The sequence below is a fragment of the Halichoerus grypus genome, chromosome 5, assembly GCF_964656455.1.
Source record: "Halichoerus grypus chromosome 5, mHalGry1.hap1.1, whole genome shotgun sequence".
NCBI lineage: Eukaryota > Metazoa > Chordata > Mammalia > Carnivora > Phocidae > Halichoerus > Halichoerus grypus.
This window is the reverse complement of record NC_135716.1, coordinates 73,752,892-73,778,332: the sequence shown is the minus strand read 5'-3', so window position 1 is coordinate 73,778,332 and position 25,441 is coordinate 73,752,892. Positions and strand designations below refer to the sequence as shown.

The window sequence follows — 25,441 nt, the reverse complement described above, 5'->3', positions numbered from 1 at the left end:
CTTATTAGTCTTCACCTTCTCAGGAGAGGATTGTTAAGGATGTGTGGTGACATTTTTAAACTACTTCATCAGCCTTAACTCTTTTTTTTTTACAGTACACACCCAATCCATCAGGGAGACCTATTGGCTGTATCTTTGTAAAAAATCCAGAATTCAACCCTCTGCTACTAACTCAAATGCTACTCCTGTTTAAGTCACTGTAATTTCTTGCTTTGCCTTCCCTGCCCCCCAACCTTCAGGCTATTTTCAGTGTAGCAGTCAGACGGATCCTGTTAAAATACAAGTCATATCACAACCCATCTTCCACAGAGTAGAAGCCCTGGCCCTCACAATGATTGGTAAGGCTGTGGTCCTCCTCCATCTTTGAACACAGCTCCCACTCCCCTCCCCCCATCCCCTGAGCCCAGCTGAGTTGGGTGACCAAAATTAAGTAGTACATTAAATAGTCACACATGCCCATGAAGCAAAGTTGATTATCTTATTCTACAAAATTATTGGCTATTCAGTGACATGGACATCATTCATCCTTCCAGCAAGTAGGAGAAGGAAGAGGAGGGACTCTTGAGGTCTAAGATGGGAAGTAGAAAAATCCTTAAATTTAAAACTTATGGGAAAAAAATATTGATTTCATAAAAAAGTAGTAGCACACAGCTTTGAGTGACTGAATGAAGAATTGAATTATTCTAGTTGAAGAGGGGTGTGTGTGTGTGTGTGTGTGTGTGTGTGTACACATGTGTGAGACAGAAAGAAAAGAGGAAGAATAGAAGAAATATATAGATGGTATATTTAAATCAAGACTTGGGGGCTCCTTCTAATTGAAATGAAACAGGAAGGGAACCCACTTAAAGAGTTTTTCTGTCCTTTTATTTTTCATTTCCATATTACACAATGCTTCTACCTCTGCACCAGAGGTGCTTCAGATCTATATGCTGACATAGTTTGCTTGGTCTTGGGGAGCATGCAGATGGCTTTGCCTTGTTCTGCCAAACTATAGCCAAGGTTTATGAGCACATGGGGACAACTCCTCTGAATCTTTCTCTCACCAACCTCCTGCCCCCCCAACAGCAGTCCTTGATGTCAGCCTACCAACTCTCTCATTTTATTTTATTTTATTTTTTTTATTTTATTTTTTTTTAAGATTTTTTTATTTATTCATTTGACAGAGACACAGCGAGAGAGGGAACACAAGCAGAGGGAGGGGGAGAGGGAGAAGCAGGCTTCCCGCCGAGCAGGGAGCCCGATGCAGGGCTCGATCCCAGGACTCTGGGATCATGACCTGAGCTGAAGGCAGACACTTAACGACTGAGCCACCCAGGTGCCCCCAACTCTCTTATTTTATTCAAGGCAGTTGATATTACCTCATCCAGGACATTAAGAAGCAAGCATGTGTTTATTTTCTAATAGAAACAAGAGGGAGGGGCACCTGGGTGGCTCAGTCGGTTAAGTGTCTGCCTTCGGTTCAGTTCATGATCCCAGGGTCCTGGGATCGAGCCCTGCATCAGGCTCCCTGCTCGGTGGGAAGCCTGCTTCTCCCTCTCCTTCTCCCCCTGCTTCTGTTCCCTCTCTCGCAGTGTCTCTGTCAATAAATAAATAAAATCTTTTAAAAAAAAAAGGAAAGAAACAAGAGGGAGCTCACAGAAATTCTGCAGACACTATTGATTCTTCACCCACTGCATGCATGAATCTATCTTCTGGGGAGACTGAAGTACCTGGCCTGGGAATAATAGTCACATTTATGTCCCATAAGAAGAAAAAATTGTCATAGGTATTGTCAAAGAACCCCAAAGCAAATTAAAGAGGATTTTTCCGAGGACCTCCTATCTCAAGATGACAGTTTCAAAATGAATGATTCTAGTTTTGAGAATGGAAATGACAGAGAAAGAGAAAGGAGTCACACCACACCCCAGTAGGATTGTCTGGAAAAGTCAGAAGATGGGGAGACTGGAGGTGGGCTGCAAAGGGAGACATGGGATTTGCAAAAATGGGAAGAAAGGGAAGACACCCAGAGGAAGCATTGTCTTCAGGGCCACTAGTGGACTTTAGGCAGCATTTACTCTTTCATGTTCCTACTGTAAATGTACAGAATAGACATCTTTCAAAGGCATTGTGCCAAGTGACAGCCTCTTTGCTTTGGGAACATTGGGTAGGAAGCCCTGTGTTCTGGTTTCACAGGGATATGGGATTGTGAGGATTATGCTTTGAGTGGTGAGCCCACAAGGAGGCAGGAGTGAATGTCCTTGAAGAGGGGAGCCCTCCAACCTCAGGGCCGCACAGGTCCCTGGGCATGAGGCCAGCAGCCAGTGTCATCTAGGAAACAGATCCGCTCACCTCTTTGGCAATATGCCCTCAGCCGAAAGCTGATGACATCTGGGATGTTGTGCTCTTTTCCTCTGTTTCATGGGATCACAGGACCTTTGAGTTTATTCCTTCAGTAAATGTACATGATAGGGGACTTCCTCAGATGTGGTTAGTAACCACCTCCCATCAAGAAGAAGAAGCCCTTCTTCAAAACACCAAGATTCAAAAATATTTAGATTCAAATGTTGAAGGGTCTATGTTGTAGGGAAAGATACACGAAATGATCTGACATAGATTTTTGCTCAAGACCAAATTAATGCCCTCCAGAAAATTTACCCTTTAAACTACAATTTAGTCAGCAAAGTTATTTATAGTCTACGGGGTTAGATTGAGCCCCACGTCGGGCTCCCTGCTGTTTCTCCCTCTCCCTCTGCCTGTCGCTCCCCCGCTTGTGCTCTCTATCTCTGTCAAATAAATAAATAAAATCTTTTTTTTTACTATTATAAAAGTTTATTTAACAAAAAAGTTCAGTATGAAAATGCACATGACCTGATTTTTATATTATAGTGAAACAGGTACTATGGAGGGGACATGTGGAAGCAGTTGATTTCTTCTGATGAACACACCCATTGTTTATGCTCGCTCCAAGGCTTCTAACATGATGATACTATTTCCTAGTATTACCACCATTCCAATATTGTTCTGTTGCCCACTAGTTGCCATCTCCACACATTCATCTATCACAAGATTCATAAACGGATCGAACCCCCGCAATATTCCTTGGACATGTCTGCCACCATTTAATTTCAATGACAATTTCTTGTCCATAAAGTTTTTCAACTCGGGAGGATGAGCTTTGCTCATGGTGTCTACTCGGCGAGCTCAAAGAAGCCTCCAATAAATAAAATCTTTTTAAAAAATCAAAATGTAAATAGGCACATTAAAAGTTCCAAAGGTTTGAATACACTCCATATACTACGCAATCAGATACTGGTCACTGGAGATTTCATAAGGGCAGTCTTGTGTTGGGCTGATAAGTTCAAGGCCGTATTTAGAAAATCAGTTTAAATCCAAGGATATTTGCATATTAGAGACTTTAGGTGCATCTACTAAGTCTGTAGTGCTGATGAGAATAGGCATTAGGAATTCCCAAATACTAGTTCTCAATATCCAAGATGCTTCAACTTCTAAGAAGCCTTAGGATTCCGGTCAAGGAACCCAGAGCAGAATAAAGTCTTTTACCTAATGGGGTAGACAAAGAATCTTGGAACTGGATGTTGAAATGTGCTGTGGGCTCATCAGGCCCTGCTTTACTAACAGAACCAGATACAGTGGGCTCACCAGAAGGCTGTCTTTGCAGACTAAAAGTTGCTCACGCTTTTGAGGAGAGAGGGACAGCCAACCCACCTCCTTTCCCACCCCTGTTCTCCCTAAGGGCCTTACACAGGATGCTATTCCTGGGGGAGGAGGGGGACCTTGTTTGTGGAAATTAGAAGCCCTGTTGAAGCATATGGCTGCAAAAACCTGCTAAGCTAAAATGTTCAAAGAGGCTTTCTCTGAGCACAGCTAACACAAATTAGTAGGAAAAAGAGTAACTGACTTACAGTTAGAACCTGACCAAATTTCCTTTGCACAAGACATACTCGTCCTTCCTTTTTCCTCTCGAGTATCTAACATTATGAGGAATTCTATCAGTATCAGGGACAGCGTGTCCCCACAGGGGGACATTCAGGATTCAGTCACACACAAAGATTGCAACTGAGCTTTCAAGGACTCAGGGAAAGAGCCCTGTTATTTGTGTAGGCTACAATGCCTCGTGACTTAATTTCAGACTTTGCTGTTTTATGGTAGTTAAAAACTAATAGCTAAAGATGTTGCCAAGAAAATTAAGGAATGTAAAATTCATTTAATTCACTTAAGAATCCTAGGCTTAAAAACTTCAAAATTGTGGCTTCTACAATAGATCCTGAAGGTACTTTCTGGCATGAAACTAGACATCACAATTCACTTATAAAAGTAATTTCAGCCTCATCTTCCTAGTGCACCAAATAATAATGAATTTTGTACTCAGAGAATATTGAAACTCATGACACAACAAATTTTTTTAAAAAAGCAAATGTTCATTGTTTCCTCCAACTGCTATTTTTCCTATTGTATTTTTAATTCATTTTTTTTTTATTTTGAGAAAATGGTAGATTGACAGTTGTAAGAAATAAAAGAGAAAGGTATATGCTTGTACTCTTTACCCAGTTCTCCCCAGTGGATCACCTTGTAAAATTTGAGTACAATATCACAACCAGGATTGATACAATTGATACAATCAAGAATGTTTCCACTGACAAGGACCCTCATGTTGCCCATGTATAGCCACACTCACTTTTTTCTGCTCCCATCCCCTAATTTAAACCTGGCATCCACGAATCTTTTTCTCTTTTTAAGAATATGATATAAATGGGAATTTTGGTGATTAGTTTTTGGTCATGAGGTGTAGTTATGGGGAGATGCATCCAAGTGGCTCCGTGTATCAATAGTTTGTTCTTTTTCATTGCTGAGTAGTATTCCATGCCATGGATGTGCCTCACAGTTTGCTTACCAAATCACTTGTTTCATTCCTAATCATGGTATATTGTGTCTTATGTCTTTTTTCCTCTTCGTCAGTCTGGAGAGCAGTTTGTCAACTTTATCAATCTTTAAAAAAAAAACACACAAAAACTTTGTTTCATTGATTTTCCCCATTGTTTCTGTTTTCAATTTCATTGATTTCTCCTCTAATCCTTATTTTTTTCCTTCCTTCTGCTTGCTTTGGGTTTATTTTGCTCTTGTTTTACTAGGTTCTTGAGATGGGACATAAATTATTGATATGAGACTCTTTTTCCTTCCTCATGTGAGGATTTTTGGTGCTATAAATCTCCCACTTGGTGCTGCTTTAACTGTGCCCCACAGATTTTGAAATATTATAGTTCATTTTCAATCAGTTATATATACATATATATTATAAGTGTAATATATATATAATATATTTATCCAAAAGTATTTTATTTTATTTAAAAATTTTTTATTTGAGTATAGGTGACACACAATGTTACATTCATTTCAGATGTACAACATAGTGATTTGACAAGTCTATATGTTATGCTGTGCTCACAACAGATGTAGCTACCCTCTGTCACCATACATTTTGTGTAGTGTATACACTGTACACTATTACAATACCTCTGACTATATTCCCTGTGCTGAACTTTTCATCCCTGTGACTTATTCATTCCATAACTGGAAGCCTGTACCTACCACTCCCCTTCACCCATTTTGCCCATCCCCCTACCTCCTCCCCTCTGGCAACCATCAGTTTGTTCTCTGTATTTAGATCTGATTCTGCTTTTTGCCTGTTCGTTTGTTTTGTTTTTTAGATTCCACATATGAGTTACATATGAGTTCTATAAATTTTTTAATTTCCTTGAAATTTCTTCATTGACCCATAGATTATTTACCATTGCGTTGCTTAGTTTCTACGTGTTTGGAGATTTTCTTATCTTTCTGTTGACTTCTAGTCAATTCCATTGTGGTTAGAAAACATACGCATTAGTGTCACCAAATGCCATTTTTTTCCGTTGTCTTTTAAAATCCAAATGGTTTAACATAAGCTCTTTTATAAGAAGAAGGAACAAATGTGAAATTATAAATGTTAATTTGTAATAATTTTTTCAATAGTTCTTGTAAGATAAAATTACTAGAAGTTTTCTTTTTTTGGACATGACAAACTGGCTACATTCTGGGAAAGAAAATGTAAAACAAATCATAAATTTCATCCTCATATGTGCTTAAATTATGAAAAATGCTTTATATGTTATTAAAACAATATGTTTTGCTTATTAATAATTATAATGTTTCAGTAAAGCAGATTTTTATTACTTTTATCTTAAAAAGAAACTGGAAAAGCTTCATCCATTTTTTAAGAGAATATCATACTTTAAGCTGTTTTCCTAAAGATATCTTTATGTACTAAATGTGCACTATTTTTGTTTGTTTGTTTCTTTGTATAGATGGGCATTTACAGTGTTGCATGAGAAATCTGAACTCAGGATATTGATTTGATTCATTCTGTCATAATCAACTTGATATGGCGAATCTGGACTAATAGTTGGGAAATAAAATACTCAGGGAAAAATATCAATTCATTCTTGATTTGTTTATATCTGAATTTAAGCTATCCATTACAGTTATCATCATATTAACTTCTTGAAAGTCCCATCAACATCTAAGCTTGATTTCTAGAATCATTAACTCCTTGGAAGGAATAAAACCTTCCAAAGTCAGGACACTGGGTCACAGGAATGTAAACATTTGGACTGACATAGAATCTTCAAAGCCTTCTATCAACTTTCCTCACTGCATCTTCAGTTTTATTTCTTGCTATCCACCATTGTCACCAATCAATTTCACAACACTGATCAATGGTCCCCTGCCTCATGATTTGCTCATTTCTGCTAGCTTGTTTCCTATTTTAGAATTCCCTTCCAGGCCTTCTTTACCATCTTCATAAAGATTTAATTTAAAATTCATCTTCTCTAAGAACCTCTTGAACAGCAAAACTCATCCCCTGCTGTGCCATCTTAGCAGTAAATTTCAAACTAATTATTCTTGTGTTGGTCAATGCATGTTTTTCCTTCATGCCATCATCACTTCAAGACAACCATGTTCCCACCCCACCCCCCGACACACACTAATTTCTCCACCTTGGCTCAAGAGTGGTGATCTTCCCCAGACTAGTTGGATGATATGGGGTGGGGGATACTGGGAAGAGCCTTGGACACAAATGAGCATCTCTCCAGCTAGAACACTGATGGGCAACATCTGGGTGATTAGTAATCCTCAATGGATGGCATCAAGATGGGCAATTCGCTGCTGACACTTCACCCCTACAAATTCCTGGCCTGGCTTATGTTTGCTCCCTTGCTTTCTCTGTTTCCAGGCCTGTTCAATCTGTTTACCTGTAACTCAGGGTTTAGAAAATTTATTCTTCTAGTATTTCTTAACATTCTTCTGTCACTGGACTACCTGCTTTGGTGGCTTAATTGCTGCATTTTTGCAGCCTTCGTTTCTGGTTCTCTCCTAATGTCATCAGGGAAAGATGAAGCCCTCAGGTTACCAGTGAGGAAACTGACATAAAACCACTTGAAAATGTTACCCAACCACATTTCCATAATTAACCTCATTTAATCCAGTATCCCTTTACTCCTTAAGAAGTCAACAGAAGATTATTAAATTAATAGATCTATCTCATTTTGTTTCTGTTCATTGTTCTCTCTTCATGCCTAATGAACAAAAATTACTTGAGATAATTCATGATAAAAATATATCTACAAAGTATATGTATCTCATTTATGTGTAAATATGTATATTACTACTACCAAAGCTAAATGTAAGACACCATGGTAGCAATATAAAAAAAAAAAAAAAAAAGGAGAAGTGATTCTGGCATGAATTCTCTCCTTTCTCTCCTTTCAAGCTCTACATAGGAGGGTGGAGGAGATAAATTTCTGTGACAGAAGGTAGTGATAAATGACATGAGAGAGGCACAGAAAAGGTATTATGAGAATTCAGAGAAAGAGGAGATCTTTTCCAGCTGAGGGCTTTGGGGAAAACTTCTTGGAGGAGATGGGTTTTGAGGCTCATATGTGAGGTTTGATAGCACTGAGAACTTTGGAGACAAGGACAGGTATTCCACAGTGAAAAAAGATATTTATCCATTCTTTCCATACATTGTAATTGAGCACCTACTATGTGCTGGTAGCATTGACAAACACCAAAGTGTGATAACAAAGTGATTCTTGCATCAAACTGTAAGTAATTCAGTCTAGCTGGAGCAGTGAGTTATGTGAAGGAGTGGTGGGAAATAAGGGGTAAAAGCTGTGCAAGTGTAAAATAGGATCATTCAGGTAAGAATAGGTACTTACTGATTTGAAGTGTATATTTGTTTGACACTCACTGGATTTCAGGCTTCTTGTTAGAATTTTCTAAGCTTATTGCCAAAAAAAAAAAAAAAGATAATTAAAATGCTCAATAGAGTATAAATAGCTATTATCTGCCTACTCCTGATAGCTTATAAATGGGTAGATTTATTGATCATATGTATTCACTTTATGTTCAAGTGGTTTTAGTTAATGTTTTATTCCATTTTTATTATTTCATACTCCATAAATCTATTAAGACTGATTGAAGAGCATTAAATGAAGATTATATTTCATAGGCTATCAGTTTGCCTGATGTAACAGAGAAATTCAAAATAATGGTGACATAGGTAAGATAGAAGTTGATTTCTCTCTCATACACAAGGAAGACAAAAGGTCCAAGGCTGGTATGGGGCTGGACAATCATCAGGGACCCCGGCTCCTTACATCTTCTAGCTATTGACATTCTTGTCACACATCCTCCACCTCATGTTGAAGACAACTTCTCTGTCTACCACTAATGTAACAGGATTCCAGCCAGCACAAAGGGGAAGAGAGAAAGGTAGTGCAGATCCTTTCCCTTTAAGGGAATGAACCAGATATGGCACATATCACTTCCATTTTCATTCTGCTGTTTAGAAGTTGGTCATATAGTCATCCTTAGCTGCTGTTGCTAGGGAAACTGCAAAATGGAGTCTTTGGCTGAATGTCCATATGACCAGCTAAACTGTGGCATCCTATTATTAAAAGTTGGGCAGGAGCTAATGATTTCTATCATAATTATCTGTTAAAATTATAAGCAAGTTGTTTCATTGATGGAGGTCTTTTGCTCCTTTATCTATCTGCCTAATTGGCCACTACTTTTTTTTTTTTTTATGGAGAAAACAGATGCAGATACCACACAGAAATTCATCATTGGAATATCCAATTCCAGGAAAAATTTAGAGAGTTAATGAACAATAATGGACCACTCATGCATACATAAACCATCATAGTTGAGCTCCTGTTGAGATCAGAAGATGGAAGTAACAGTTTTAGATATAAAGAAATTGCTTAAGACCAGACAGGATCAAAGGGGACCTTAAGATTCGGGAGATCAAGCAAGACTGCTGACCTAAAATGCACAATTTCACACTCACTACAGCTTTTGTGTTGGAGCAAAACATTACATATTTGTGAATGTATGTAGATGTTCAAATGCAAGAACAGAATTATATTATAAAAGAAAGAGCAATGGCCAGTAAGGAAGAAGTCCAGGTTCTTATTGTCTGTAGATATTTAGCTGTGTGGTCCTGAACAAGATGCTTAAACTCCAAGGTTTCTATTTCTTCATCTTAAAATAAGGATGTCAAATTAGTTTTATCAACAACACAAAATACTCTTTGAAAACCTATTCTGTGCCACACAACATTCTAGATATGTGAATAAAGTGCCTCAAGGAGCTTATGTTCTCTTGGGTTGGGCATGGGGCTTGGTGCAGACTAGAAACAGGCCATTGCAAGGCAGTCTGGAATGCAGTCACAGGAAGAGGTATCAGGTGCTTGGGGAACACACTTACAAGGGGCTCTGAATTCAGACTGAAACCATCAGATCTGATGAATGAGGAATACTGAATTATAATTTTATTAATTAAAACCAAGATCCAATACTAAATTAAAATTGAAAATCAAATGAGAAGTGGAAAATGTTCAGTTGAAGCAAGATGGTGTGATTTCTGAATAAAATTTTTGTTAAAAATTAATGTGCGTGGGGTACTTGACAGAGGTTGAAACAAGTAGGGTCCCTGTCCTCAAAAAGCCTACAATGGACAACATCCACATATAAGATACGGAACTTTGGAGTTTTGAGATTTGGTATGAGGTATCTGTACATAATCTGATCATGATCTATTGTGATAAAAGAGTATGTCTTTATAGAACAAAGGCAAGGTTGCCATTTTATTGGAAAAGGGATGGAAATAAGGAAAAAAACACTTGGAAAATTGTCACAAATTTTAAGCTTATAAAATTTTTGTGAATACTTTTTTCTCTAAGAAATACATTCTTAGACTCCTTAGGTATATAGATAATCAAGTAACCTAAGAAGCCCTTAAAGAGGGCTCTGTCTAAACGTGCTTTGCTCCCAGATCCTATCAAACCAAGACTATGGGGAAATGGAGCTTATTTGCTTTCTATTCTTTTTTTCTGTTCATTGTTAAAGCATCTTAGATGTATTTTCAACTTTTAACCAATTTACACATATTTACTGTATTAAATTTAAAAAACAATAAGAAGAAAAGAAAATCACTTAAAATTCCATCAACCATTCCATCATCCATTGCTAATGTTCTTTTGTATATACTCAGAATTTTTCTAAATATTGCATATGATTAATTATACTTACAGTCTATTCTTCTGGCTTGTACCCAGCATTTTTTTAAATAAAATATTTTATGCTGTAAGAATTTCTATAACATCTTTTAATTTTAGCTCTTATATACCAAAAATAATGAGAACAGAAGCTCTCACATTTGCTTGACAACAGTTACAAAACTAGAAATCAAAAATCCTGGAACTTCCTTTTTAACTTTTTTTTTTTTTTTTTTGGCAAAATAATTTCAAACCTACGGAAAAGTTACAAGAATAATACACGGATCTCCTATACCCTTTTCCTAAAGTCACCAAGTTTAATATATTGCTACATTTGTTTTATCTCTTTCTCCTCCTTCTCTGTGTGCCTCTGTGCATGCACATACATATATGCATCTATCACCATACATATACCATCATATACATATATAGACTCATGAATATGTGGGCATAAAATTTATTTTTTCTGAGTGGTTTGAAAATAAGTTGGGTATATCATGCTCTCTTGCCCTTTAATACTCCCAAGGCAGTAACAATGTAGCAATGTAATGTAACAGTAGATGTAACATCCAATGTCCAGTTATCAGATTCAGGAAATTAACACTGATATAAAACCTTTATCTAATCTATAGTCTGTATTCCACTGTTTCCAATTGTCCAGCCCTTATTATGTCTTTTCTCCTCCAACACGGGATCCAGTCCAGACCACATGTTGCATCTCATTGTCACATCTCTTTAGTTTTATTTCAGTCTAGAATAGCTTTATTTTCTCTCTCCTTACATTGACATTTTGGAGAACAACAGTCATTTATTTTATGGAATGGCTCTCAAAAGGAGTTCATCTGGCCCTGCTAATTTTATTTTATTTTTTTTAATTTTTTTATTGTTATGTTAATCCCCATACATTATATCATTAGTTTTAGATATAGTGTTCCATGATTCATTGTTTGTGCATAACACCCAGTGCTCCATGCAGAACGTGCCCTCCTCAATATCAATCACCAGGCTAACCCATCCTCCCACCCCCCTCCCCTCTAGAACCCTCAGTTGTTTTTCAGAGTCCATCGTCTCTCATGGTTCTTCTCCCCCTCCAATTTCCCCCCCTTCGTTCTTCCCCTCCTGCTACATTCTTCTTCTTCTTTTTTTCTTTCTTAACATATATTGCATTATTTGTTTCAGAGGTACAGATCTGAGATTCAACAGTCTTGCACAATTCACAGCGCTTACCAGAGCACATACCCTCCCCAGTGTCCATCACCCAGTCACCCCATCCCTCCCACCCCACCCCCCACTCCAACAACCCTCAGTTTGTTTCCTGAGATTAAGAATTCCTCATATCAGTGAGGTCATATGATACATGCCTTTCTCTGTTTGACTTATTTCGCTCAGCATAGTACCCTCCAGTTCCATCCACGTCGTTGCAAATGGCAAGATCTCATTCCTTTTGATGGCTGCATAATATTCCATTGTATATATATACCACTTCTTCTTTATCCATTCATCTGTTGATGGACATCTGGGCTCTTTCCACAGTTTGGCTATTGTGGACATTGCTGCTATAAACATCGGGGTGCACGTAGCCTTTCGGGTCCCTACTTTTGTATCTTTGGGGTAAATACCCAGTAGTGCAATTGCTGGATCATATGGTAGCTCTATTTTCAACTTTTTGAGGAACCTCCATACTGTTTTCCAGAGTGGCTGCACCAGCTTGCATTCCCACCAACAGTGTAGGAGGGTTCCCCTTTCTCCGCATCCCCGCCGACATCTGTCATTTCCTGACTTGTTAATTTTAGCCATTCTGCATGGTGTGAGGTGGTATCTCATTGAGGTTTTGATTTGGATTTCCCTGATGCCGAGCAATATTGAACACTTTTTCATGTGTCTGTTGGCCATTTGGATGTCTTTTTTGGAAAAATGTCTGTTCATGTCTTCTGCCCATTTCTTGATTGGATTCTTTGTTCTTTTGGTGTTGAGTTTGGTGAGTTCTTTATAGATTTTGGATACTAGCCCTTTATCTGATATGTCATTTGCAAATATCTTCTCCCATTCTGTCAGTTGTCTTTTGGTTTTGTTGACTGTTTCCTTTGCTTTGCAAAAGCTTTTTATCTTGATGAAGTCCCAATAGTTCATTTTTGCCCTTGCTTCCCTTGCCTTTGGCGATGTTTCTAGGAAGAAGTTGCTGCGGCTGAGGTCGAAGAGGTTGCTGCCTGTGTTCTCCTTTAGGATTTTGATGGACTCCTGTCTCACATTGAGGTCTTTCAACCATTTGGAGTCTATTTTTGTGTGTGGTGTAAGGAAATGGTCCAGTTTCATTCTTCTGCATGTGGCTGTCCAATTTTCCCAACACCATTTGTTGAAGAGACTGTCTTTTTTCCATTGGACGTTCTTTCCTGCTTTGTCAAAGATTAGTTGACCATAGAGTTGAGGGTCCATTTCTGGGCTCTCTATTCTGTTCCATTGATCTATGTGTCTGTTTTTGTGGCAGTACCATACTGTCTTGATGATGACAGCTTTGTAGTAGAGCTGGAAGTCCAGAATTGTGATGCCGCCAGCTTTGCTTTTCTTTTTCAACATTCCTCTGGCTATGCGGGGTCTTTTCTGGTTCCATACAAATTTTAGGATTATTTGTTCCATTTCTTTGAAAAAAGTGGATGGTATTTTGATGAGGATTGCATTGAATGTGTAGATTGCTCTAGGTAGGATTGACATCTTCACAATATTTGTTCTTCCAATCCATGAGCATGGAACGTTTTTCCATTTCTTTGTGTCTTCCTCAATTTCTTTCATGAGTATTTTATAGTTTTCTGAGTACAGATCCTTTGCCTCTTTGGTTAGATTTATTCCTAGGTATCTTATGGTTTTGGGTGCAATTGTAAATGGGATCGACTCCTTAATTTCTCTTTCTTCTGACTTGTTGTTGTATAGGAATGCCACTGACTTCTGTGCATTGATTTTATATCCTGCCACTTGACTGAATTCCTGTATGAGTTCTAGCAGTTTTGGGGTGGAGTCTTTGGGATTTTCCACATAAAGTATCATATCATCTGCAAAGAGTGAGAGTTTGACTTCTTCTTTGCCGATTTGGATGCCTTTGATTTCTTTTTGTTGTCTGATTGCTGTGGCTAGGACTTCCAATACTATGTTGAATAGCAGTGGTGATAGTGGACCTGCCGCGTTCCTGACCTTAGGGGGAAAGCTCTCAGTTTTTCCCCATTGAGAATGATATTCGCTGTAGGTTTTTCATAGATGGCTTTTATGATATTGAGGTATGTACCCTCTATCCCTATACTCTGAAGAGTTTTGATCAAGAAAGGATGCTGTACTTTGTCAAATGCTTTTTCTGCATCTATTGAGAGGATCATATGATTCTTGTTCTTTCTTTTGTTAATGTATTGTATCACGTTGATTGATTTGTGGATGTTGAACCAACCTTGCAGCCCAGGGATAAATCCCACTTGGTCGTGGTGAATAATCCTTTTAATGTACTGTTGGATCCTATTGGCTAGTATTTTGGTGAGAATTTTTGCATCCATGTTCATCAGGGATATTGGTCTGTAATTCTCCTTTTGGATGGGGTCTTTGTCTGGTTTTGGGATCAAGGTAATGCTGGCCTCATAAAATGAGTTTGGAAGTTTTCCTTCCATTTCTATTTTTTGGAACAGTTTCAGAAGAATAGGTATTAATTCTTCTTTAAATGTTTGGTAGAATTCCCCTGGGAAGCCATCTGGCCCTGGGCTTTTGTGTTTTGGGAGATTTTTGATGACTGCTTCAATTTCCTTAGTGGGTATAGGTCTGTTCAGGTTTTCTATTTCTTCCTGGTTCAGTTTTGGTAGTTGATACATCTCTAGGAATGCATCCATTTCTTACAGGTTATCTAATTTGCTGGCATAGAGTTGCTCATAATATGTTCTTATAATTGTTTGTATTTCTTTGGTGTTGGTTGTGATTTCTCCTCTTTCATTCATGATTTTGTTGATTTGGGTCATTTCTCTTTTCTTTTTGATAAGTCTGGCCAGGGGTTTATCAATCTTGTTAATTCTTTCAAAGAACCAGCTCCTAATTTCGTTGATCTGTTCTACTGTTCTTTTGGTTTCTATTTCATTGATTTCTGCTCTGATCTTTATTATTTCTCTTCTCCTGCTGGGTTTAGGCTTTATTTGCTGTTCTTTCTCCAGCTCCTTTAGGTGTAGGGTTAGGTTGTGTACTTGAGACCTTTCTTGTTTCTTGAGAAAGGCTTGTATTGCTATATACTTTCCTCTTAGGACTGCCTTTGCTGTATCCCAAAGATTTTGAACAGTTGTGTTTTCATTTTCATTGGTTTCCATGAATTTTTTTAATTCTTCTTTAATTTCCTGGTTGACCCATTCATTCTTCAGTAGGATGCTCTTTAGCCTCCATGTATTTGAGTTCATTCCGACTTTCCTCTTGTGATTGAGTTCTAGTTTCAAAGCATTGTGGTCTGAAAATAGGCAGGGAATGATCCCAATCTTTTGGTACCGGTTGAGACCTGATTTATGACCTAGGATGTGATCTATTCTGGAGAATGTTCCATGGGCACTAGAGAAGAATGTGTATTCCGTTGCTTTGGGATGGAATGTTCTGAATATGTCTGTGAAGTCCATTTGGTCCAGTGTGTCATTTAAAGTCTTTATTTCCTTGTTGATCTTTTGCTTAGACGATCTGTCCATTTCAGTGAGGGGGGTGTTAAAGTCCCCCACTCTTATTGTATTGTTGTCAATGTGTTTCTTTGCTTTTGTTATTAATTGCCTTATATAATTGGCTGCTCCCATGTTAGGGGCATAGATATTTACAATTGTTAGATCTTCTTGTTGGATAGACCCTTTAAGTAGGATATAGTGTCCTTCCTCATCTCTTATTACAGTCTTTGGTTTAAAATCTAATTTGTCTGATATAAGGATTGCCACCGCAGCTTTCTTTTGGTGTCCATTAGCATGGTAAATGGTTTTCCACCCCCTCACTTTCAATCTGGGGGTGTCTTTGGGTCTAAAATGAGTCTCTTGCAGACAGCATATCGATGGGTCTTGTTTTTTAATCCAATCTGATACCCTGTGTCTTTTGATTGGGGCATTTAGCCCATTTACATTCAGGGTAACTATTGAAAGATAGGAATTTAGTGCCATTGTATTGCCTGTACAGTGACTGTTACTGTATATTGTTTGTGTTCCTTTCTGGTCTATGTTGCTTTTAGGCTCTCTCTTTGCTTAGAGGACCCCTTTCAATATTTCTTGTAGGGCTGGTTTCGTGTTTGCAAATTCCTTTAGTTTTTGTTTGTCCTGGAAGCTTTTTATCTCTCCTTCTATTTTCAATGACAGCCTAGCTGGGTATAGTATTCTTGGCTGCATATTTTTCTCATTTAGTGCTCTGAATATGTCCTGCCAGTCCTTTCTGGCCTGCCAGGTCTCTGTGGATAAGTCTGTTGCCAATCTAATGTTTCTACCATTGTAGGTTACATATCTCTTCTCCCGAGCTGCTTTCAGGATTTTCTCTTTGTCTCTGAGACTCGTAAGTTTTACTATTAGATGTCGGGTTGTTGACCTATTTTTATTGATTTTGAGAGGGATTCTCTGTGCTTCCTGGATTTTGATGCCTGTTTCCTTCCCCAAATTAGGGAAGTTCTCTGCTATAATTTGCTCCATTATACCTTCTGCCCCTCTCTCTCTTTCTTCTTCTTCTGGGATCCCAATTATTCTAATGTTGTTTCGTCTTATGGTATCGTTTATCTCTCGAATTCTGCCCTCGTGATCCAGTAGTTGTTTATCTCTCTTTTTCTCAGCTTCTTTATTTTCCATCATTTGGTCTTCTATCTCACTGATTCTTTCTTCTGCCTCATTTATCCTAGCAGTTAGCGCCCCCATATTTGATTGCACCTCATTAATAGCCTTTTTGATTTCTACTTGGTTCGATTTTAGTTCTTTTACTTCTCCAGAAAGGGTTTCTCTAATAACTTCCATGCTTTTTTCAAGCCCAGCTAGTATCTTTAAAGTGATGATTCTGAACTCTAGATCTGACATTGTACTAATGTCAGTATTGAGTAGGTCCCTGGCAGTTGGTACTACCTCTTGTTCTTTTTGTTGAGGTGATTTTTTCCGTCTTGTCATTTTGTGCAGAGGAGAATAGATGAATGAGAGAACAAAATGCTAGCAGGGTAACAACGTCCCCAGAAAATATACTCTAAACAAATCAGAAAAGACCTGAAGCAGTGGGAAAAGAAAGGGAAAGAGAGAAAAAAGAAAAAGAAAGAAAAGAAGAAAAAAGAAAAAGATAAAGATAAAGATAAAAACAAACAAAAACAGAACAGAACAAAACAAAACAAAAACAGAATGTGATCAAATATGATCAGGCTGGTTTATAGATCAGTGCCACACACTAGATTTTGGGTGTATTTTGGTCTGTTAAAAGAAAGTGCCTCCCAAAATTTTAAAGAAAGAAAAACTTATATATGTACAAAAATAAGGGTTGATATGATGAAGGGATAGAATATGACTGTAAACATGGAAATTATAAAAAATTTTATAAAAGGAATTGATAAGTTGTTTGAAAAAAGAAAGAAGAGGATTTAAAAAAAAAAAAAAGAAAAGAAAAAAGGGAGAGAATGTGATCAGGCAGGGGAGTAGAAAAAAACCATACACTAGAGATTTAGAGTATATTTTGATCTGTTCGAAGAAACTATCTCAAAATTTTAAAGAGAGAACAACTTATATATATATGCCAAAAATACGGGTAACTACTATGAAGGGATAGAATATGACTCTAAAAATGAAAAATAAAAATTTTTTTTAAAAAAAGGGATTGATAAGATGGTTGAGAAAGGGAAAAAGAAAAATTCAAAAAAAAAAAGAAAAAAAGAAAAAAGAAAAAAAGACAGTTAAAAAAAATAATTTACTTTGAAAGACTAAAGAATCATGGTAAAAAAGCCATGGATTCTATGTGCAGTATTCCCCTAGCGCTGGAGTTCTGCCGTTCTCACTGATCGGTAAACCTGGTCTTGGCTGGCTGTTCTCGCTGATCTTCTGGGGGAGGGGCCTGTTGCCGTGGTTCCCAAATGTCTTTGCCGGAGGCAGAATTGCCCCGCCCTTGCCGATCCGGGCTAAGTCATCTGCTCGGGTTTGCTCTCCGGAGCTTTTGTTCCCTGCAAGCTTTCCGTACAGCTTTGGAGGCGGAGAGTGAAAATGGCAGCCTCCCAGTCTCCACCCCGGAGGAGCCAAGAACTCGGGGTCCCGCTCCTCAGTGAGCCCCCAGAGAAAAGCAGTCAGTCACTCCCGTCTCCCCGGTCTCCGGCCGCACTCCGTGCTCACCCGGCCTGTGACCGCGCCTTTCTATCTCTGGCACCCGACCCCGGGTGGAGTCTCCAAACCCAGCAGATCCCTGCAGTGCGCTCCCGCGCCGCTCCTCCCGGGGGAAGAAGGTGAGTCTCCCCGGATCTGCTGCTTGTTGGGTCCCTGCTGGAGGAGCAGTGGCCCGACTGTGCCGCAGATCACGGTTTATGGCAACCCCGAGCTGAGAGCCCGCGCCTCGGCTCCGTCTCTGCAGCCGGCTTCCCTGCTCCGATACCTGGGAGCTCTGCCGCACTCAGGCACCCCCGGTCTTTCTGTGACCCCGAGGGTCCTGAGACCACACTGTCCCGCGAGGGTTCCACCCCCCAGTTAGCCACCAGAGTGACGTCCCTCAGCGGAGCAGACTTCTAAAAGTTCCGATTTTGTGCTCCGTGGCTCTATCACTTGCCAGAAGCGGCCAATGGAGGCCCCTCCCCCGCCGTCTATCCTCCCGAATATTGCCTCGGATTCATTTCTCTGCACGTCCTACCTTCCAGAAAGTGGTCGCTTTTCTGTTCAGAGAGTTGTTGCTATTCTTTTCTTTGATCTGCTGTTGAGTTTGTAGGTGTTCAGAATGGTTTGATCCCTATCCAGCTGAATTCCTGAGAGGAGACGAAATCCAGGTCTCCTACTCCTCCGCCATCTTGCTCCGCCCCCCCTGGCCCTGCTAATTTTAATAAGTAGGTACTAATCAACATCCACTAGGATAAAATTGTGACTAAGATATTCCTGGCAGCATGAGGAGCTTAATGCAAAGAGAGCAAGAGAGAGCATGTATCACAGATGAGGAAATTAAAGAGGCCCGATATGACCTGCTTATTATTTGTGGAGTTAAAGTGTGAATGAGGGAGAAGCAAACAAAGAGAATAGAGAGATAATCCAGAATCAGGTGCTGAAAAGGGGCTTAGAATGTGAACTTGATTCTGAAGGCAGTAGAGATGGCCAGAGAATTTCAGTCAAGGACATAATAATTTTTGTTTCTTAGGATGGTAAAGTTTTAAAGATAATTTAGTGAATCAGTCTGATTGAGAGCACAGAAAAGGGGGTGAGATTTCTGTTACAATGACCATGATCTGGACTGTAGTAAAAGTGGGAGAGAAAAGATGGAACATGTTGAGAGAAATGTAGTAGAAAATCCAGAGAACCTGATGATGTGTTGTAAAGAGTGAAGACTGGGAGGGTCAGCACGATAACTAAAATTCTGTTGTGTGTGCCGAATATCAGGTGGTGTGATCTGCTAAGATTGGAAACACAGGGGGAACCAGCTCTGTGGATAGAGGAAGAGGCTGGATCCCATTTTGAAGATTTATTTATTTGAGAAAGAGAGAGAAAGTGTGTGCATGTGAGCAGGGGAAGGGGCAGAGGAAATCTCAAGCAGACTCCCTGATGAGCTTGGAACCTGACAGGGGTTGGATTTTATGACCCATTAGATTACCACCTGAGCTGAAATCAAGAGTCAGAGGCTCAACTGGCTGAGCCACCCAGGTGACCTGTGGATCCCATTTTGGATATAGCACATTTGAGGTGTCTGGGGGACACCCAAGGGGAGCTATTCTTCTAGGACCCTAAGAGAGAGGTCTGTGCCAGAAACACAGATTTAGGTGTCATCAACTCACAGTCACCGACACCATGGGGAGATTTCCCTGGAGATTTGCCTGGAGGAGGGGATGGAGAGGGACTAGGGAGCACACAGAAGAGTCTGGCAATACTGATGGCCCCACTGAGGTGGGAGAACCATGAATTCATATATAACAATATGTTAACAAGATGCCTTTTCCAGCAGCGCATCACAGATCAGTTATATGAAAAAGGCAGCAGACACTTCAAACAAACCAGGTGGGTGTGACAGAAAGCAGTAACGGAAGAGAGTGGGGATTATTGGCAAATGAGCAATTGAAATGATAGACAACAGACTCTAAGCTGCATTGTGAAAGAAGTAATGCTAGATGGAGGCTGAAACATAAGTGTCGGGCCTAGAAGACTATATAGGTCAAACAGTAGATGCACTAGCTCCATCTGAGTGAAAAGAAGGGAGTTCTATACAGGAGGTAGAAATCAAGATTGGAATGTTCGTGTTTAAGAGTTTCTTAAGTATACTTTTGAATGATAACCAGGTCGAGGATAGTTGGCAGAGAGTAGCTAAGGTGAAGTGACTGTGGGAGTCCTTGAGACTAAGGGGATCAAGTAACATAAGGCAACCAAGTTGCCCTTGTGGGTGATAGAAACATCTGAATGGCGACTGGATCCTGGGATAAAAAGTAAGTCTGTGGACAAAGACTTCAGTGAATAATGGAAATGAGAGGAGATTTAAAAAAAAAAAAAAAAAAAAAGAACAGGGGCCCAAATTGTGCTTCCCCAATGAAGATGCGAAGAGAAAGGGAAGGTTTAGAACATGCTGTCCTATGCAGCAGCCACTAGCCATATATAGCTATTCAGATTTAAATTCTAATTAATTAACATTAAACTTTAGTTCCTCCTAACATTAATCACATTTCAGTCATTTGACAGCCACATGTGGCTAGTGGCTACCATATTGGGTAACATAGGTACAGGACATTTCTGTCATTGAAGAACGTGGTAGTGAAGAGTATTGTTCTAGAAAGAGCATCCTGAGTTGAGTGAGGATTCCTGGACACTTCATTGTTCTAAGGAACCCAGAGGAAAGGAATGGAGACAGGAAGGCTATGCCATTTCTCATCTCTTACTTTTAAATTGCCTAGTTAGAGTATAGTGAATATTGGGTTTGAAATCATAAGACTTCAATTAGGTTTATATGTATTGTGAGTATGTTACTTGTAGACATTACTGATCTAAATTGGGTATAATGATACCTCGCAGTGGCCATGAGGATTAAATTTTAAATATTGTATAACATTACTTATTAACAAACACAGCACTATTTAAACATTAGGAATAATACTAGTAATGTTGAAAGTAAACCTGGTAAGATGCCAACAAGCTCCCTTTCCGACCCACCAAATTCAGTACCCCACTCAAATCATTGAAGGAAAACAAAAAAAATCTGACTTGTTTATTGACTTATGAAATATCTTTATAGCTCTCACCCCAAGAAAAATAACACTACCTGAATTAGATAGCAAAAACTTTGAAGTATAGAAGGGTGGCAGATATAACATTTAAGCAAAACTGAATTTCAACGTATTCGATCAAGAAATGCAAGTAAGTAGTTTAGTTCTTTCTTTTCTGACTATGAAGAACTGGCAAAAGGGGCTGCAGGATTTAGGTGAATAGAGTACAAGGAAGGCAAGATGTAGATGATGCTTGGAGAAGACAGACTTCCCATGCCACACTTTTGTTTAAGGTAGGGTATATTTACCTTCTCCTAAACAGAGACAAATAAAATCTGTGTGCATTTTTGTCAGGAACTGTGCATGTATGTGGGCAAATAAACTTCCCATGGCTTATAAACACTGAAAAAGATGGTAGTCTGGCTTCATTTAAGGAAATGCTTATTGAGGTAATATTGTACTCTTCTACTCAGCATCTCCTGTAGGTAGCTATTCAACTTGCAAGCAGAAACACATGGTGAAGAAGATCAAATATAACTAAGATGAAGAAAATCAGCTCCTAAAACAGTGCAGAAAGTATATATAAGGAAACATGACATGGTTTAAGAGATTGTAGATTCACACAAATGTGCTCAACTGATTTTCAACAAAGGGTCAAAGGCAACTCAGTGGAGGAATGATAACCTTGGAGCAGGAGCAATTGGTCCTGGGGTAATTGGACTTCCATAGGCAAAAATCAAATTCCCTTGAATTACTATTCAAGTTGCTGAAGCAAGTGGACTTCCATTTGCAAAAAAAAAGGGAAATAAAGGAAGGAAGGAAGGAAAGAAAAGAAAAGGAAAGGAAAGAAAAAGAAAAGAACTTCAACCTAAACCTCACACTTTATACACAAATTAAATCAACATGGATCATAGACTTAAATGTAAAACCTAAAGCTATAATGTTCTTAGGAAAAAAGAAAAAAAAGACAAAATCTTTGGGACCTAAAACTAGACAATGAGTTCAATGAGTTTTTAGATTTGATACCAAAAACATGATTCAAAAAACAGAAATTTATAAATTGGACTACATCAAAATTTAAAGCTTTTGCTCTGCAGAAGACCCTATTTAGGGGATGAAAAGAAAAGCTACAGTCTGGGAGAAAATATTTGCAAATCGCATACCCAATCAAGACTAGTATCTATCTAGAAGTTACAAAGAACTCTCAAAACTCAATTGGTTAAAAACTCCGATTAGAAATTGGGCAAAATATATCAATCTTGAGCAATTATACTAGAGAAATGAAAACTTAATTCGCAGAAAATCCCATACATGAATGTTCATGAGAACTTTGAAATAACCAAAACCTGGAATCAGTCCAGATATTCTTCAACATTTGAATGGATAAACAAACTGTCCACATCGTAATCCCCAGAACCTGTGAATATATTATGTTACATGGCAAAGGTGAATTAAGGTTGCTGATGGAATTAAGGTTGCTAATCAGCTGACCTTGAGATGGGGAGATTATCCTGGATCTTCTGGGTGGGTCCAATTTAATCTGAAGTGTCCTTAGAAAGGGAAGAGGGAGGGACACCTGGGTGGCTCAGTCGTAAAGCGTCTGCCTTCAGCTCAGATCATGATCCCAGGATGCTGGGATCGAGTCCCACATCAGCCTCCCTGCTTAGCGGGGAGCCTGCTTTTCCTTCTGCCTGTCACTCCCCTTGCTTGTGCTCTCTCTCTATCTCTTTGACAAATAAATAAATAAAATCTTGAAAAAAAAGAGAAAGAAATGGAAGAGGGAGATAAAGAGGAGGTCGGAGGAATACAATGTAAGAAAGACCTAACCCCTTCTTGCTGGGTTTGAAGCTGGATGTAGGGGATTGTGAGCCAATGAGTGTAGGCAGTCTCGAGAAGCTGGACATGGCAACAAAATGGATTCTCCCTTAGAACCTCCAGAAACTAGCACGGTGCTGCCAACACCTTAACTTTCACTTAGTGAAATTCATATAGGACTTCTGACCTACACAGCCATAAGATAATATATTTGTTCTGGTTTAAGCCACAAAGTTTATAACGTGTTACATCATTGATAGAAAACTAATATGCATACCATGAATGCTACTCAATAGAAGAATGAACTATTGATATACCAACAACTTGGATGAATCTCCAGAGAATGAAACTGAGTGAAGAAAGCCATCCACAAAATGTTACATACTGTTTGATTCCATTTAGATAACATTTTTGATGTGAAAACACTTTAGATGAAGAGGACAGATTTAGTGGTTGCCAAGAGTTCGGAAGGGGAATGTGTGGAGTATGGGGGAAGAAAGTGGGTCTGTTATTAAAAAGCAACATAATCAGTATTTGTAGTGATGGACTTGCTAGTTGTCTTGACTGTAGTGATGTATACACAAAACTACAGGTGATAAAATGGTATAGAACTTAATACACATACACAAATAAGTACAAGTGAAGTGGGAAGTATGAATAAGATTGGTGGATTGGTAAATGTCAATATTCTGGTTGAGATCTTATACTACACTTCTGTAAAATGTTACCATTGGGAAAAATTTTATGAAGTATACAAAGAATCTCTGTATTATTTCTTACACCTCACATGAATCTATAATTATCTCAATAAAACTTTCATTAAAAAAAAAAAACTTGTCAGAAATTGTTATCTGTGCTGCTTAGGATAGCCATGACTATGAACTGTCCTGTTAAAAGCTAGAACATAGGGGCCAGGCTATCTAATTACTTTTGTATACTAGCTCCTTCAGCATCATATGCCATTAATCACTGAGATGCTTTTTATTAATGATAATATGTCTGAATGAATGTACCCTAGAGCTGGGCATGTTAACTTATTTCTGTGAATTCAAGGGTACTTACTTCACCTGGAAATTGTGTTCAATATTATATGTGTATGTATGACATCTTTCAAAAGAGTCTATCATCTTCAGAGGGTTCCATTACCCCCTAAAGAAAAGATCAAGTACCATTGCCTCCGAACTTTGCAGTCCTATAATTTAGAAGTAAGGTCCTTAGAAATGCACTCTGAACTTTAAAAATATATTTCTTTGGAGCTATTTAAAGTAATGCTATGTACAATTGCATCTTTTTTATTTAAATGTGAGAAAACATGCACAATTTTTAGTAGAATGGGCTCTGGGGTCAGACTAACAAGTTTCAAGTCCCAAATGTCCATTACCAGGTGTATGACCTTAGGCAAGGTTGTTATTCTTTCTTTGGTTTTCTCATCTGTAAGATGGGGAAAATTAGACTCCTTATTTCAGAGGTTATTGTGAGTTTCAAATGAAATAATGTGTATGAATCACTTAGTGTAGTTTCTAACACAGGATAAGAACTCAATAAATATTAACTCTTACTAGTGTTGCTACTATTATGATTAAAATTGAAAGAACTAAAAGTTGTGATTATCCTCTTCAAAGGAACTTTTCAAAATAACAGAATAAAGGGTAAATAATTTAGTAGGAAAAACATTGGTGTTAGTAGACCTGCTCTACCAGTGACTTACAGAGTGAGTTTGGACAAGTCACACTTTCTCTGAGTCTCAATCCATAAAATAAGAGGGTCAAAATTGTGATTTGGTATGATTCTATGTCTGCACTGGTTATCAAGACTCATTAATTCACTCAACAAGCATTCACAAGGTGTCCCTTAGGCTCTTGGGTTGAGTTCCCCAGAAGCAAACTTGGAACAGGGGACTCATGGGAAAGGGTTTATTCTGGAGTACTCAGGAAAAAATGGAGGGTGGGGCAATGGGGAAGTGGGACAGAGAAGAGAAAAAAGTCAAGCAGAGACCTGCAAAGGGTAGCTTAGGGCCAATCCTGCAGAAAGTGCTGGAGACAATATAAATCAGCCCCAGCAGCTCTGCCCCAGGGGCCAGGGAACTGGGGTATTTACACCCCATACCAGCTGCTCATTATTTAAGGCAGTTCACACTTCGACAACTTCCCAGGTACTACTTGCTCTGTGCCAGAGCCAGCAAAGTAAGTTCTGACCGCCTCAGGGCAGCCCTTTGGGAAAAAGATATAAATATTGGCTTTTAGGGGAATGAAAGCCCACAGGGGGCTGATGCGTCTGAGACTGTGAAAGGGATGCATGGGGACATGGGCAACATACTGACAGCATCTACGAGGTACAGCTTTTTTCCCCTCTGTGTGGCGCTTATAATGTAGTGGGGGAAAGTGACAAGTGACCACACAATTAGAAGGTGCAGACACACACAGGGTGTTGAAGAACACAGAGTAGATGGCCTTAATTCAGCCTCAGGTTGGGGGGGTGGGGAGGAGCTTAGGGAGGACTTTTAGGAGCAAGTGAAAGAAGAGAAAGAATTAGCCAAGCAAAACAAGGAGGCAGTGAGAGGTGAGCGTGGTCCAACCAGCCCCAGAGAATGTGACCTGGAATTAAAATCAGCCCCGTATAACCAGACTGAAGGAGACAGGCATGGCTGAAGGTGAGGCTGGAAGGGGAGA

General features: G+C 39.0%; 1 protein-coding gene and 1 pseudogene across 2 annotated transcripts in view; one reads left to right on the top strand and one right to left on the bottom strand.

The window, feature by feature from the left end:
- Positions 1 to 25,441, top strand: part of XKR4 (XK related 4) — a 433,474-nt gene that overhangs the window by 179,182 nt on the left and 228,851 nt on the right. The window lies entirely within an intron of this gene.
- On the bottom strand, positions 2,851 to 3,185 carry LOC118540917 (small nuclear ribonucleoprotein G pseudogene; annotated as a pseudogene).